Source organism: Populus euphratica, unplaced genomic scaffold (assembly GCF_000495115.2).
Source record: "Populus euphratica unplaced genomic scaffold, PopEup_1.0 scaffold386.1, whole genome shotgun sequence".
Classification (NCBI taxonomy): domain Eukaryota; kingdom Viridiplantae; phylum Streptophyta; class Magnoliopsida; order Malpighiales; family Salicaceae; genus Populus; species Populus euphratica.
Genome location: NW_011500206.1, coordinates 161,539 through 177,190, shown reverse-complemented (window position 1 = coordinate 177,190; position 15,652 = coordinate 161,539). Strand labels below are relative to the sequence as shown.

The following is a 15,652-nucleotide window of genomic DNA, read 5'->3' as shown; positions in this document are numbered from 1 at the left end:
AAGGGGATTGAAGGAAATGTATATTCTTCGTATCTTCAACTTAGTTTATAATTTTCATTGAATTAACTCTTTTAAAGTAAATAAATTTATCAATTATAAATCTTTTCAAGTTGTCATCCTTGTCCTTATATTTTTTAGCCAAAGATTTTCATAGTGCTTTAACACTATCAATGAAATTATGCATATCATAAAGTATATTTTTAAACTAATAGACAAGAAATTAATATGCTTCCATGCATCAATAGCTACCACTACATTGACATCAGACTCTTTTGTCTGATAGTTTTAATGCATTTTCTATTAAAATTTCTTATCAAGTTCATGGTGGTGAGATAGAAAAGAATTTTGAAAAAAAATATTTTATTGTTGTATTTTATAGTTCACGATGTTGAACTTCTCATATATTTTTGTTATGCATCTTAAAATATGATAAATATGATATTGAAATTCTTACTATTGAAATAATGCTTATTGAAACATTTAATATTATCGAGGTTAACTTGTCTCTCATTAACCAATAAAAATATTGTTTTTCTTTCATTCCTTTTCACATGAGATAAATAAAATACATACCATAAACTTTTAGTCATTTGATGAAAAACAAATCTTGCATAGTTTTATAACAACATGTAGTTAATAAATGATTTTAAACTAAATTAAAATCATAGATGATATGCAACATGTGCATTTTTTAATCAAATAATTCAAAATTATTTGACTAGTAAACAATTAGCAATAAAATAAAAACTCATACCATTTCCTCTTAAAATAAATCCTTCATAAAATATTAATTAGATTTTAAAAATGATTTAACTTTAAAATTTGTCTTAATATTGTTGGATTTAAATTCAAATAATTTTTTATTTGTTTTTTCAAAGATAAATAAAAATGAATTTATTTAAATTGAAGCTAATTAATAATTAAATCTAAAAAATAGATCAAATAATAAAATACAAACTACAAAGAATAAAATAGACATATTTACAAAATAACATAAAACAAATAAACTAACATGTCAATAAAATGTTATTAAAAATTTAAAATATGAACAAATCAAATCACACTTATGTTAGTGTATATACTTTGTACTCATTCGGTTGATTACGAGTGATAATGACTTTGTTTTTGTAAAAACATATTTATTATTAATACATGCTTTCTTTATCTTTTATATCCATTTATGTATGATTAATGAATCAAATATTTGATTAATGAGTCTAAAGTAAAGATAAAATTATTGAGATAAAAATTCTTTGCAAATAAAATTATAAAATTATTATAATTATGAGATTCCTATTATATTAAAGTATTATTTATAAATATTCCTCGTCGAAGTTCTATTATAACTAGACATTAATTAAAGCATTTGAAACAGTCTTCTTATGCTTTTTCATATATATATATATGTGCATCATAGTTTTATAACAATATGTAACCAATAAATAATTTTAAACTAAATTAAAATCATAGATCATATGCAATATGTGCAGTTTTTTAATCAAATAATTCAAAATTATGTGACTAGTAAACAATTAGTAATAAAATAAAAACTCAAATCATTTCCTCTTAAAATAAATCCTTCATAAAATATTAATTAGATTTTAAAAATCATTAAACTTTAAAATTTTTCTTAACATTGTTGGATTTAAATTCAAATAATTGTTTATTTGTTTTTTCAAAGATAAATAAAAATGAATTTATTTAAATTGAAGCTAATTAATAATTAAATCTAAAAAATAGATCAAATAATAAAATACAAACTACAAAGAATAAAATAGATATTTTTACAAAATAACATAAAACAAATAAACTAACATTTCAATAAAATGTTATTAAAATTTTAAAATATGAACAAATTAAATCACACTTATGTTAGTGTATATACTTTGTACTCATTCGGTTGATTACGAGTCATATGACTTTATTTTTATAAAAACATATTTATTATTAATACATGCTTTCTTTATCTTTTATATCCATTTATGTATGATTAATGAATCAAATATTTGATTAATGAGTCTAAAATAAAGATAAAATTATTGAGATAAAAATTCTTTGCAAATAAAATTATAAAATTATTATAATTATGAGATTCCTATTATATTAAAGTATTATTCCTAAATGTTCCTCATCAAAATTTTATTATAACTAGACATTAATTAAAGCATTTGAAATGGTCATCTTATGCCTTTATATATATATATATATATCTTTCATATCCATTTATGAATGATTAATGAATCAAATATTTAATTAATAAGTCTAAAGTAAAGATAAAATTATTGGAATAAAAATTCTTTGCAAATAAAATTATAAAATTATTATAATTATGAGATTTCTATTATATTAAAGCATTATTCCTAAATGTTCCTTGTCAAAATTTTATTATGACTAGACATTAATTAAAGCATTTGAAACAGTCATCTTATGCCTTTTCTTTTATATATATATATATATATACATATATATATATGTATATGTAGTTATTCTCATAAATTGAGGTATGAGAAACACTTAAAACTAATATGTAGGTGTTTATCATATGACATATACACTAAAGTGATCCATATGAGAATTTCATATAAAAAGATCACCTATGTATATAGAAATGCTTACGTATTAGTTGTGTAAGTGATTCTCAAACATGAGATCATTAAGTTGTCTTATATAGGGAATGATATGCTTTGATCTTAACTTTACTTTGTCCTAATCAAGGGTAACAAACATGTAAATATTGGATATAATATTAACTATATGAAAATATTTGAGTGATCAAGAGATGATTCATTATCTTAAGTGAATATGAGAAAATCTTACACATATTCGCAAATAGTATTGATTGTTAAATATTTGGGTAAAGTGGAATGTGATTTAAAAAGAGTTTCTAATATTATTTAAAGAATCAATGACTATGGTGTTGAGAATAAATATGGTTTGTTAGAGCAGATACTTTCTATGATATAATGCCTAGAATAAAATATTCTTAATAAAGAGATAATAATTACACTAAGAAACTAGTCACTGAAAAGTTATGTTAAATCACTTATGAATTTTATAATATTCGAGAGATCTTGATACGTTCCTAGATATTGTTTTTTGTTTTCAAATATAAATCAATCAATTTATTGAATTGATAATAAGTTATTTTTAATATTTTTTATTTAGGATTGTAATTTATATTTGGGCTAATATATTAGGGAATCTACTAGGTTACACCCACAAAAACTATTGATAAAAAATTAAATTGGGATAATTAAGCAAGTAAACTTGATTATAAATAAGTTTTAGAAACTACAAACTGGAATATAATTAAAACAGGAGATTACAGTTCTAGACATAGATAAATTAAACAGGAATTTGATTGAATAAGTTTCTAAAATTGTCTTGAAATAATATTTATGATATTATTAGAGGGGTAAATTGATATTTTATCATTTATAGGATTATCAAGTTTTCCAATTAATAGAATATTATGCCTCATGTTTTTCTATAGAGAGAAAAATGTAATTTATAAACAATACAGAAACATATGAAAGTACTAAAGAAAGAGCTAATACTTAAAAGCATTGCGATATTTCTCTTCTAAAAAAGTTTTAAAGAGATTTTTCATTTATGGTGTTATGTGGATTACTATTAGAGACCAAATATTTGGATAACTTATAATTTATGACAACTTAGCCTTGAAGAAGTTGATCAAACCTAAAAAAAAGATTTAATCTTTAGGTAATCTTCATTTCAACCTTAAATTGTCTAATATGATCATTGATACTCCCTAAAAAGATTTTAAATTATTTTTTTTCAATGTATAAGATTTTCAGGAAACCCAACAACTTATTTATTAAAGCACTAATTAAATGTTATTACAAAAGAAGATTATTAATGCAAGAAATGAACCCTTAATTGCATAAATATTAAAGTTTGATAGGAAATTAGGGACCTGGTTAAATAATTTCATAACTAAGGATCAAACTGTAAAAGACACGAGACTTAAGGGACTTAAATCAACAAAATCATGGGCTAAATTGAAAATATTTAAAAGTTTGATAGTCAATAGAGAATCAATTTTCATAAGTTGAGAACCAATGATCTAATTGGAAAAGGAGTTAAACTTTGCAACTAACAATTGAGTTTGATATAAGTGAAATTACATGAAATTAAAAGTTAGGAGGCAATTACGAGTGTAATTAAAAGAAATTAGAATAACAAAGATTAAATTAAAGTTTTCCAATTCCTAGATTAAAAACCTTAATTTGTAGGGTTTAACCAACCTATATAACGCGTTGTTCGGGCATTATTTATCTTTTTTTTTAGTAGCTTTGAATGAATGTGATATCTCTCACCACCTTAAGGGTTGTAATTACTACCATTTGACTAATAAACAGCTCTTTTACAAAGATCAGCCACTCCCATCAGATGTTACATCATGTTTTTTTCAATGAACTTAACAACATCTTGTCCTTGATTCGTCACTACATTGACAAATTCTAGGCTGGTCAAGTTGGTATCTTAAAATAAATGAATGTGAAATTATAAACCTTTAAATCGAGCAAGGTTGAATTCAAATGAAAGATGTGCACCCACTCTACCAACTTCAAGTGATCTTCAAGGACGATAACATTAAGTTGCTCTACTGAAGCCTTGAAAGTGGTAACTTAGTCTTCGATGACTGTGATATTCATTTTACAAAACCACTGATTTTTTACGTGTGTTCACATTTCATTCCTTCTTATTTGGTTCTTATCAAAGGTTAATCATTTTTCTCTCCAAATCAAAAGGCTAAAAATAACTACTTGATCTCTAAGTTTAGCAAAACCACCAAAAATTCCAAAACCAAGTTTGTTACAAAACCTCCAATGTAAAATCAGTAAGGTATAAAGCTCATAATTGTAAAAGTGAACCTAAAACTCTCTCATTTGGATTAGAAGGCTAATCATTGATGAATGATAATCAATCTTTGATTAAATTCAAAAACCTTAGCAAAACCTTATAAATATTCAGGAAAAAAAAAGGAAAAGAGGAAAATCTTTATAAGAAAGTTAAGTGTGAAGTTTCAAGAGCCTAGCAAAACGATTTCTTAAGCTTTAAGTGTGGAAAAGTTAAATTTCATAAAAAAAAAAAACAAAAGGGCAATCATTGGTTGAACTTTGAAGGTGTAAACCCCCATTAGCCTAGTAGATAATGTCCATAAGGTATATCTCTAGCCTATTCTTGCATGTTTCATAGTGTTTTTTTAAATATTTTTCATTGTATTGCCTTTAGCTTTGACTTCGATTAATGCATAAAATGTCATTTTTTTCTTTGTTTAATCTTATTTGGAGTTTTTATGTATATGTTGTTGGATGTTTAGAAGATGCTTGGTTGTTTAAATTAAATGAAACAAAGTGTTTTTGTAACTTGTCAAACATAGTAATAGGGATATTGATGTTTTTCTAGGTCATTAATGCTTGTTATTGCCTTCTAGTTTTGGTTTAGTCATATAGAGTGTTAAAGTGTCAACTGTGAACCTCAAATTGTTAAACATGCTTGTTATTTTAATTTGACAATTTTGAAAAACAGAACTACATACATGTTATTGATGATTTGATGTTATTTATCAATTCTTTGGACTATACTTAATATTAGTAATATGGTTGGTGAGGATTGAAAGTAGTATGATTTAGAAGCCTAAAAGACCAGTTCTAGGTTCTTTCTAGGTTGTTGGACAATATTCTTCGTGTTTTTGAGAAGAACATTACTTTAACTCTATGATTTGAACCCATTTTGGTTTATTTCTTTGCACATGCCACTTCAAGTGACTTGATTAATCAATATTCTAGGGTTAGTTTGCATTAATGATTGTTTTTTTCTTAGTTTTAATCATAGGATTTTGTTTTTATACTAAAGTCTTTGTTGACCAAATCATGAATATTGGTTGATAATTATTGATGTTTGATGCTTGATTATTGTTTAATAATTGATTCCTAACATGTTTATGCTTTTAAGTTAACTTTATTTGGTCAAATTTGAGAGTCATGTTGCCAGGTTTGCCTTGAATGTTCTTCGTGTTTTTGAGTTGTTTTTAGTCAAAACATTTTATGTTTTTCTATTTTTTTTTAAGTTTTAATTTTAGTTTTGAGGTTATGTTTTTCTATTTTTTTTTAAGTTTTATTCGTTTTAAGTTTTAATTTTAGTTTTGAGCTCAAACTAGTGTTTTTTGTTTAGTTTATGTTGAACCAAAGATTTTAGGTCAACCCAGTTGAGTTAAAGATTTTTATAAAATGAATTTTGATTTAAGGGTGTGTTTGACAAACACTCATTTAAGCCTATTTTAACAATTTTATTACAAAGAAAAAGAGTTTTTATAAAAAAAAACCCCTATAATAATAATAATAATGGTAATGATAATGATAATGATATAATTTTTTTCCCCTTGTATATGACCAAAAATCCTAAAAATTATTTGAGAATTATTTTAAAATCTAAAATATTTTGTAGAATTCCAAAGGATTTTGGCCTACGTTCCAAAAAAATATTTAAAACTTATTTTTGACAATAAAATATTATTTATTTTAATATAAGGATAAAAAACCTAAAAGGGATTAATATCTAAAATATTATTAAGAATGCTGATTTATTATTACTCATTTTAATATTAGGATAAAAAAACTTGTATGAGGTTAATATCTAAAATATTATTTGGAATAATATAGCTACCTAATAACTAAAAATTTCAAGTTTATCATGAAAAAAAGCCTCCATGGTAATTAAGAACATTTCACCATTTTAGACAAAGTCCTTAACCTAGGAAACTAAGGTTGGTTCATTATAGCAAACCCACCACCAGAGGCTAATAGAAATAGAAACATTATCTGACCATAGGAAACAAAAAGAAAGAAAAAATAATATAGTTTACCTTAGGTAAAGCGTATTAGGGGTGCTAATACCTTTCCTTGACGCAACTAGTTTCTTCCCTAGAATATCTAAAAGACTAGTTAGGGTTTCTAGTAACCATGATATTAGATGACGAATCTCTTATACAACTAAAGACCATTATAAACACGTATGGGAAGGGTCACTATGACATTACGCTCTTATGAGGGGAGAATTAAATTTTGACTAAATTGAATTGGCGTAAAAGAATTGGGGGTAAAAAAAATAAAAACAAAGAATAAAATATAATTTTTTTGATGTATGTGTTTCACGTACTAGTATTTGGAGAGGTAACGAGGTTAAGGCAGCGCAAACAGTCTCTTTTATGACTCGATGATGGTTTTCTTTAATGTGGTCAAAATTATCTCATCGAGTTTTAGTTTTTTTTTGTTAATATCATTAATGACAATAAAAAACATTATAATATTCGATAATTACTTTAAAGCTTAAACCTTCCCTTTTATTTCCTCTGCTAACCTTTCCTGACAATGACATAAATAGTTAGCTTTTTAATATTCGCATACAAACTTGATTGAAATAAATAAAAAATATTAAAATTGAATTGAATCCAAAAATTAAAGAGTTATGCAAGAAAAAAAGGTGATTTCAAAATGTTTTGGGAGTCTTATGGATATTATTAGACAACATAAGATTATTTAGGGTTTGTGCGGTAATTACCTGAAAATTAATTCTTCTTTTTAGGGTTTGATAAACTATTTAAAGTTGAATTATCATAAATTATAAATTGTTCAATTATTCAATCTCTTATAATATTCTATGTGAATTACTATATCAAAAATATTTTAAACCCTTTTAGAATAGAGGGATTAGTATGCTTTGTGTGCTAGCTTTTTTTTCTTTTTAATGTTATCTTCATGGAACTTTACTAAAATATATGAGGTATAATATTTTATTAATAGAAAAAATCAAATATCTTTATTATTGGTAAAATATCACTTTACCCTTGAAAAAACCAAAGTTTTTACTTGATTTTTATAAGTTTGGAATTGTAATCCCTTATATTAATTATACTAAGCTCCTCAACTTCTATAACTTATTTACAATTAAATCATACTTCATTAGTCATATCATTTTAATTTCTTATCAATTATTCTTATTATATGTGATCTATAAGGTTTCTAATATGTTGACCAAATATAAATCATAATCCTAATCAAAATAGGATTACATAAATTAAATAATTTAACTTATTATTAATTTAATAAATTAATTGATTTATATTATAAGATTAAATACAATGTCTATAAATATGTTATGATGTTCTAAATATTAGAAAAATCGAATGTTGTTTAACTTGGCATTTTAGTGAATAATTTCTTAATATAAATATTAATTTTTATGAATAATATTTTAATTTAGATATTTAAGCATAAAATATATCTATTCTATCAAATTATATTTTTTTTCAACTCAATGATCATTAATTTCTTGAATAAAATTTGAAATCTCATTTCACTATGCATAAAAAAAATTTCAATCAATTATATTTTAAAATATATGAAATATTTTTTTATAATTTATATAAGATAATAAATTCTCTCTATATCATTCATATATATATATATATATATATATTACAATTATAATTTTACCACTTTATATACTACAAGAAATCATAACCGTGAATAATTTTAAATGCTAACCGAAACCATTTTTTGGTTAAAAAAATACATGCATATCCACTGAATTTGGATGTTTTTGTCTTGTTACGGAATCTATCTTGAGACCAGCGTGAAGAGTCACATAATTTGTTTTAATTAAATTCAGATTTTGAGGAGTGGCTTCGGAGTTCGTTCACATGCCATGAGGTTGCTCGCTTAAATAATTAATTAGGTCCATTATTAATCATTAATAAAATTGCTGACGGCGTTATGAGGTGGGGCCTTCTTTCTTTCTTTCCACGGAAAATACATAATTGAGTGTGTGGTCACCTGCAACTTGGTCAAATTTATTAAAATTAATTTCTTAACTTGCGCGCTCGGAGCACGCTTGCCGGGACATAAATGAATAATATATATATATATATAAAACGTTGCCGGGACATAAATGAATAATATATATAAAACTTGGAATTTGGTTCTGGTGGATCATCGTCCATAGAAGGACTCATTCCTATTTATTTATTTTTTAAAAAAAGAAACACCACGCAACCTGGAATTTAGTATGAAATGCATCCTTAGGGTATCTGTAAACTCAAGAAATTATTTGTTGAGCAAAGCTAGGAAACCAAGACTTTCAAAGGTAATGATTTTACTTTAAGAAAATAACATTTTTTTTTCAAAAATAAAAATGACGTGATAGTGGCTGACCTTAGGGTGACAGCACCACACATATATTTAGTTCTTAATCATGTACGGAAGACATCATCCTTCCTGGACGTATCTAGTCTTATGTGCCCTCTAAAATCGAAAGTCCAAACTATTATTTTTATATATTTTTTAAAAGAATTAATTTTTTTATTTTTTAAATTAAGTTTTTAGTGTTTTTAAATTAAGTTTTTATTATTTTTAAATTATTTTGACATGATATTAAAAATAAACTTTTTAAAATAAAAATATTATTTTTATATAAAAAATACTTTAAAAAAAATAATATATACAATATTCTCAAACACCTCCTAAATAAACATGTATGAAAATTAAAACACTTAGATTATAATTTGTATTTATGGTAACAATAGTTTTTTAAAGTATATTTTTAGAAATATATTAAAATAATATTATTTTTGTTTTTTAAAATTTATTTTTAACATTAATATATCAAAACAATATAAAAAATTAAAATAAATATTAATATAAAATGAAAAATTCAAGTTTTTATAAAAACATTTTCCAACAATAAAAACAACAGTATAATGCACATGAAATTCTCTGAACTCAAGCACTAATAATAGGAGTAGCTAGTCGGCAGACCCCATGAGTTGAATAGGTAGACGGTAGGAATATACATTGCCACGAAAAGCCCCCTTTCATCATCTGGGTCATCGTGGAAGTTTAATATAATCAAGAAATTCATGTATGCAAGCATAGCGATCATGCGGGGCCTGCGATAAAAATTAAGGTAAGCAAAATTTTTGTACTACCCTCCAATTGGTCTCTGCCACTTGGAGTCTTGGTGATTAATATGATATTGTGGCTTATGAAAATAAAGAAAAAAAAATAGAGATAAAGAATTCTAATTGATAATTATTTGAAAGATATATGGCTTTTCTAAAGTCCAACAATAGTATTTATATCTCATTTTGTAATTTTGAGTGTTAAGGCTGTATCTAGAAATTTATTGAACTTACTTTGGATGCATCATGTTGATGTGTTGGGTGCCGCTCTTACAATTATTCAAAAAATAAAAATAAATTTAATTGACATTTTGGTTTGAGAATACCATTTACAATCAAATTAAAAAAAAAGATGTTTCATCTTACAAATTATTATAAAATGCAATTCTAATCTAGAAATTCATGTAAAATAAATAGCATATATTAAGAAGGTATTATAACATTAGGTGAGATACTAAATAATGTTTTTGAAAATCATCTTACTCATCATTATTTCAAGTATGATATTATTATATTTTTTATGTTTTTATAAATTATATATTTTTTTAAATCATATTTTTATTTTTATTTTTTTTCTAGATATATTTTTTTAAATCATATTTTTATTTTATTTTTTTTCTAGTTGCTAAACTATCTTGATATTTGTAGCTGTCATATTGAGAAGAGATATTAAGAAATTTAGAATTTTTTTTTTTAGTTATTAAGGGTATAATAATATTTTTTTTTAGTTTAACATACATATAAACTATCAATATTTATATTAAATCTATTTCTATATATTATTGTAATCATATTATGCATTTTCAATAAAATCCTAATTTTTTTTTGTTGTTTTTTGAATTGTTTAATAAATTCCATAGTTTTATTGTCATCAAATTGGAAAGCGATACATGAAGTGCTCGTCCACTGCCCAGTGTTCATGTATCTCACATGAATTACTTTAGAAAGGCAAGCACTAGTGATAGCCAGCAAAACGTTACTGGTCGGAGTAAGCTGTGGAAAACATTATTTCTTGTAATTATTCATAATATCTGTCGCCTTCTTTAGGCTCCCCAGCAAGACTTTACATCATCTTGATATCCATAATTCCTTGTTTCTCAACATGGGATTACTTAACGCCAGCTATCTTTATTTTACAGGAAATATTCATAAGTTGCTTGCAGGCTTCTTCTGTAACCCATCCCACAACGATCCTGATTGCTGTATTAGGGCTTTCCCTTGAAAGTTCAAGATCATAGCTGTTTTTGTATTCAGCAAAGAATGCTGCCAGCCACATCCAAAGTCCTCTGACCATTAGCATTGACTGAATGAAAGTCATCCCCTCCAACGCCTTCTCAGTAGACGAAAACCTGCATCCAACAATGCAATGGTAGAAGTTCCAAATGTAATTATGAACAAATTTGAGAAGGCCCCTGGCCCTGCACTTCGGATTCCAGTGGCATCAGATGTTGAGGTTGAACATTTTGGAAATGATAACATTTGTTCCTCTTAATTTTTGCAGTTCTCCACTTTGTTCTTAGTATATGATTACCTCTGGAATGTTCAGCGCCGAAGGGGAACTTCTCGGAAACACCTGAAAGATACAGGAGAAAAAACAACAGAGGATGGAAACGGAAATAGTTCTGTTGAACATAACAATAAAGAACAGAGAAGATGATAGATAATTACAAAGCCAAAACCACCAAGGTTGTGCTGTGTGTTGGCCCTGTCATGGTGAAGCCTTTGCAATACTTTCCCTGGAAAAGTTTTGCATGAGGGATAAGCAACAAAGCTGCTCTGATACGTCCCACTTGATGGAGATTTTACAAAGTCATCAATTGCAGCAATGGTTTTGATGTTCTCTGCCTTGAAACTCAGAGACTTTTTCTAAATACCGGCGAGAGAAGGGATTTCCTGACGCAACCTCCAGCTAAAGAAGGAATAGATGAAGCAAAGATTTCGAAGTTCTCTGCCTCGAAACTAAAGTTCTTCTAAACACAGGCAAGCGAAGGAATTTCTAATGCAACATGTACACAAACCCTAAAATTACATCTAGGAGAAAATTATGATTAAATAAACTAATGTAAAAAATTGTTAAATATTGTGAAAAATAACATGCAAAACTTCTTAAATAATAGCTAAACTAGCCTAATTAATAAAACCCGAATAAAATAAAACTTTAAAACTTAACTAAGAAAGGAATTAAATATAACTAGTTACTCAAGAGAAGCAACCAACTTGAATATTCTAGCTCCAATGTGGCCTAACGCATAAACATCAATCAAGAAAGACTTTGGAATAACCATATAAATAGTGGTAAGAATTTAGAATTAAAAGGTTTTTTTTTATATAATTTTAAATTTAAATTCTCGGTTGCTCCTATGATTGCTACTAGAGACTTACATAATTATTAATTTCAGGGTCCGTAAGATTAATCATAATACGCGCAAGACTTTGAAATCTCTTAAAATTTCATTAAATTTTTCAGCGTTGTTATATGTTGAAATTTCAATAAAATATTATTAATTTAATACTCACTTTATTCCCTTCTCCTGTTTTTATTTTATTTGAAGATTAAGTTGTTAAATAGTAAAATTAAAAAAAAACAACATATAAAACACTATTTCAATTAAAAAACAATTTTTTGTATTTAGATTGAAGAATAAAATAAAAAATACAAAATAAAATTGTTAAAGGGTGGGATTAAAAAAATTAAATAAATAAAAAACATAAAATATTATTTTTATGAATGGTGTTATTGTGAGTGATGTTAATTTCAACCGGGCTTATAATTAACTCTGCAAATTATCCCCCGCGGATTAGTTTCATGAGTCCTTTAATTAGCATCCCAAAAACCCAATCAACGGTTCAGATTCAACATAAACCCAAGCCAAGCATTACATACAACAAACATCACAGTAAAAACGGAAAAAAAAACACGGTTACATCGATTTCCTCCTCATCTTTTCAACCTCTGAAGCTCTAAAATCAGTGAAATTAGGGTTAGGGTTCGTTTTGGAGTTTAGATAAAGGGTTATCCAGCTCTTTCAATCTCTGAAAGATGTGGCACGAAGCGAGAAGATCAGAGAGGAAAGTACACGACCTGATGGATGCCGCTAGAAAGAGAGCGCAACGACGAGCCGTTTATTTGGCGAAGAGAAGAGGCGATCCAATGCAATTCATTCAAGTTATCGGCAATCGATCTCGCATGTATCGTGACGATGGTCTCTATCAGGCCACACAAGACCAGCAAGGCCTGTATGTTGTTGTTGTTCTTATTATTATTTCTGTTAAATATGTAGTCGTGGTTGTGCGATTATGCGATTGATATTATATTGATTTTTTAGTAAGTTTGAATTCTATGGTAACAATAATGAATTGTGTTGTCTATTAATAATATTTGTGTCAAAAAGTTTTGTATTATGTTGTGTTTGAATGATTAATAATTGAATTGTGGAAGAAAAATTGAGCTTGATGGAATGCTTCTAAATAGGTGAGATTTCAATAGTAGGATAGTTGCGTAGCTCGGTTAAAGCTGCATGGAAAGTCATCCTAATTTACTGAAAATGCAACTTGGACTACTGCATTTCGGTGATGGGTTGCTACTTAAATGCTCTTCATAACAATGGTTGCTTGAACTGTAATGTATAAACTAGCATTTCTTACTTAGTTGTTGCTGTTTCTATCTCATTCTTGCATTCAGTGACATTGTTTGTTTTGGACTAATCTTTTAAATTCTCAGGATACCGTGGAATGGAAAACAGGATGTTCTAATTGACAGGTGAACCATCTATCTGTTTTTAGGTCTTACATTTTTTTTTTTGTTATCTGGCTGTAGGTTCATAGTCTGTCGTCACATTTGTGATTGAGGAATCTATGGCTTTTCATTATTGGACAGATTTGATGGTCGTGCTTTACTTGATTTTATTCGGGAGTTTGGGACCCGACGGGCCCTGCAGAAATCAGAAGAAGAAGAAGAACTAGAAGAGTTTGTTAATTTTCAGCGTTATTGGGATTTAATTAAGCATCGACGTAGAGGATGTCGGTACTTTTTTTTTTTTAATGATTCCATGTTCAATTATTGTTTCTCACTTTTTTCATTTGGTGCACTTATGCAAACACAATAAAAGAATAAGGTTATCCACCTTTGTGCTGTTGATTAGAGAGCTAGGTCCATGTTTCAATATCAGTTTTACTACCTTATATTTGCATACTGACATTACTAATGGAGAGAGTCTGCAATTGCGTGTTAACAGTTACTGATGAAGAGGGTTTGCAACATGTACACCAAGAGCTTGAGGCAAAGCTTACTGCCTCATTTGCTTCAACCAGGTTCGATTTCTTCCTCTCCATCAGTTAGTACACTAACTGTTGCAGGTTTTTTGGTGAATTAAGTTCTCTTTCCCACCTCTTCAGGCTATAACTGAAAAATAATCTTAACAAACATGCTTGGCATATCTTGTTTAAAAAAATGCTCATGAGAGCAAGCTTTAATCCCTGCATTGTTTTGATGTGTTGGAAAAACTTCTTTTTCATGTGATTAATTTCAATTGAATGTGTATATTGACAATAGGACCTTCATTTCATGTGCATGTCCATTGAATCTTTTGGAAGCTAATTTCCTATAATGGCAAACTTTCATTTTTCTCATCAACCATTTTCATCCCCTTCTTTGAAAGCACTAAGTAGCATTTTTTCTTTTGCAAAACTGGTGAAATTACTATTTTTTCATAACTGGGGCCCTATGGGCCCAAGGAAACAAAAGTTGGTTTTGATTTGTCAGTGATATACTGAGCATGTTAAGACATCTTAGTTTCCTTTATATATATATATATATATATATATTTGAAATTACTAAATTTTCGAGAAATATGTTTTTATGTCAATGGCCACAAGCAGCTACCAAATGGTTTCGTTGATCAGATTTCAGAGGTGGCTCTCATCATTTTTATTTGTCAGGGTATATGTTATGAAAAACTCAAGTTGATATGATTTTCTAAAAGAAATGTGAGTTTCTTTGTTAGCCCAGAAATTTTGTATCTTTACTATTATGCTTCATTTGTTTTGCTTTGATATGTGGGTTGGATCTGATCTATCATGGTTTGCTTTGTTCCACCATTTTATGTTAGTGATGATGTGGCTTTGTCCAACTTCTTTTTGCGTCTTTAATGCATGGCTTTGTTGTTTTTGTTCTTCTCTAGTTAAATTTCTCTGATACATAAATGCAGTAATTCTCAGCCACAACAACCTCCTGCTAGCAAAGGTCCTTATTCACAAGTTGGCTTTTCTTATGATGGGGATGGAAAAGAGGAAGTCCATTTTTCAGATGGTGATCATAGTGAAAGTGATGATGATGATGATTATGATGAGGATTTTAATAGCGATGACAGCAATGATGAAGGAATGGAGAGAATAGCAAAAGAATTTGGAGTGAAAAGGTATGGTTGGCTTGTTTACATGGATAAAAAAGCAAAAGAAGAAGAGAAAAGACAGAAGGAAGTGATCAAAGGTGATCCTGCAATTGTAAGTTAGGTTAGACTGTCATTTGGGATTTCCTCTTGTTTCCTTGTATCAAATAATTCAATTACTACATGTTCCTTTGCTTAAACTATTAATTTCAGAGGAAGTTGAGTCGCAAGGAAAGAAGGAAAGCTTCTCAGATAGAAAGGGAAAGAGAGAGAGAGGCTG

At 27.3% G+C, this 15,652-nt stretch overlaps 1 pseudogene; it reads left to right on the top strand.

The window, feature by feature from the left end:
- The first annotated feature begins 12,823 nt into the window (after positions 1-12,823).
- Positions 12,824-15,652, top strand: part of LOC105112021 (CLK4-associating serine/arginine rich protein-like) — a 5,704-nt pseudogene continuing 2,875 nt past the window's right edge.